Source organism: Elephantulus edwardii, unplaced genomic scaffold, assembly GCF_000299155.1.
Source record: "Elephantulus edwardii isolate Elephantulus edwardi_28Jun2011 unplaced genomic scaffold, EleEdw1.0 scaffold00037, whole genome shotgun sequence".
In the NCBI taxonomy this organism is placed as follows: domain Eukaryota; kingdom Metazoa; phylum Chordata; class Mammalia; order Macroscelidea; family Macroscelididae; genus Elephantulus; species Elephantulus edwardii.
Window position 1 is genome coordinate 17,773,986 of NW_006399787.1, and position 2,178 is coordinate 17,776,163.

Below are 2,178 nucleotides of genomic sequence, written 5' to 3' on the forward strand. Positions count from 1 at the left end.
TGTTTCCAACTCCTTGCTATTGTGAACAAAGCCACAATAAACATAGGTGTACAAGAGGTCAGCTTCTTGAATGATTTTTTCAGCATGCAGATTAAATAGGTATGGAGAAAGGATACAGCCCTAACATACATCTTTCTTCATTTGAAACCATGAAGTGTTGAAGTGTTTCCTTGCTCTGTTTGGACAACAGTTTATAGCTAATTAACCAAATGGCCTTAAACGGCATAGAGTAAAACTTAACATTATTCTAAGACAAAGACTAACAAATCCCTAGGAATAGTGGGAGAGCCTAACACTATCTCTCACATGAAGTTAGTTCATGAGGAAAAATATATACACACTTCTTACTTATTGCATGGTAGGATTCCAAAGCCGAGTTTGCTATTGGAGAGAGGGACACAATTACTTAGAACTAAATAACAAAATAATAATAATAATAACTAAATCATAAAAATACTACTACTCAAATATTGTATAATGTAGCTAAAGTGACATTTAGATTTGTGGCCTCAATGCATTTATTAATGTGTTCAACTCACTGAAAGGGAACTATAGAACTAATTATATAGAATTATGGCTATTAATCTAGAGAATAGAAGTAGTAGAGAAGAAAATCTAAAGGAACGTTAAAGAAAGAAATAAAAATGGAAAGCAAGAGTATCACAATAAATTTTAAAAAAAAAACAGGGGGGGAGTTTCAGCAAAACCCAAAATTCTTTTTGGAGGGAACTAATAAAGCAAAAAAAAAATTATAAATATCATCTATTGCTTTTTAAAAGACATTTAAGGAAGTGAGAAAAAAATAATAAACCAGGCAAAAACTGGGAGAAAAATATTTGCAAATAAAAATATCTAAAGGAGAACTTGTATCTAGAAGGGGATTAAAAAAACTCGAGAGGCAGAGCAAAATGGCAAAGAACAAACAAATCTGCCCAAAGAAATATCAAATCTGCCTTGGGAGCAGTACAGTCAAAATGATCTTTAGAAGCAAGGAGAACAAGACTTTGTCTCACATGTTCTGGTCCTATTACCAGGAAGGATCTGTCCATAGAGATGGATACTGCACTTGGCAAAGAAAAGAGAACAAAGAGGAGGACTCTCAACGGATGGATCGACACATTGACTGCAAGTTGTGGCTCAAACAAAGGCAGCAATGACAAGGAGAGCCAGGACTGAGCATTGCGGCTCTGCTGTGTGTCAGAACCCACTCAAGGGTACCTAAGAACAAAAACAACAACAATAACAACATACTTTTATTTTGATACCTTGATATTTTTCAAATACAACATATCATATGCATTGTTCTGCACCTTGCTTTCCCCCCACTTGGTAATATCCTAAAGACATGAAAGAAAAGACAAAAATGTATGTCAGAAGAGACTAGAACTTGCAGAGAAACTAAAGAGAATGGAATGAATGATGAAATAAGGGAATCTAACTGAAGGTTACAAAAAGGCAGCTTGAGAAGACAAAGAGGGAAATTATTAAATTAAAATAATTAGAGCATCAAAGAAGTAGCATTATAAAACCAAAAGGGAAGAACACATTTGGAATTTCTCAAGCTGAGAGGCTCCAGGAATTGGTGGTGTATCAATTGTCATGTTTCAATAAGCATGATCACTCCTCTATGTCAAGAAATTTGGAAGACATCAACCTGGCTAACCAACTGGAAGATATTAATATTTATTTCCACTCTGGTGGCCAGTATACTGGTAAGGAAGTGCACTGTCAACCTGAAGGCATATGGTTCAAATCCACTAGCTGTTCCACAGGAGAAAGTAATACTGGAGGATTCTGATGGCAAAATATTAAATGATGCAGGAAGCATCAGAAAAGATGGAAGGAATACACAGTCACCATACCAAAAACTTTGGTTGACCCTTGATGAATTTCAGGAAGTAGCATATGAATACGATTATGAATCAAAGCTACTAAAAGAAGAAGTCCAACCTGCACTGAAGGCGTTGGAAAAATAAATTTTAAAAAACCCCAACTTATATCTAGAATTTATAAAGTACTTGAGCACCACAACAAGATAAAGGTAAATAATCCAATAGAAAAATGGGCACAGGATATGAATAGACACTTCACCAAAGAAGACATTCAGATGGCCAACAAGCACATGAAGAAATGTTCAAAATCCCTAGCTCTCAGAGAGATGCAAATCAAAACAACTAT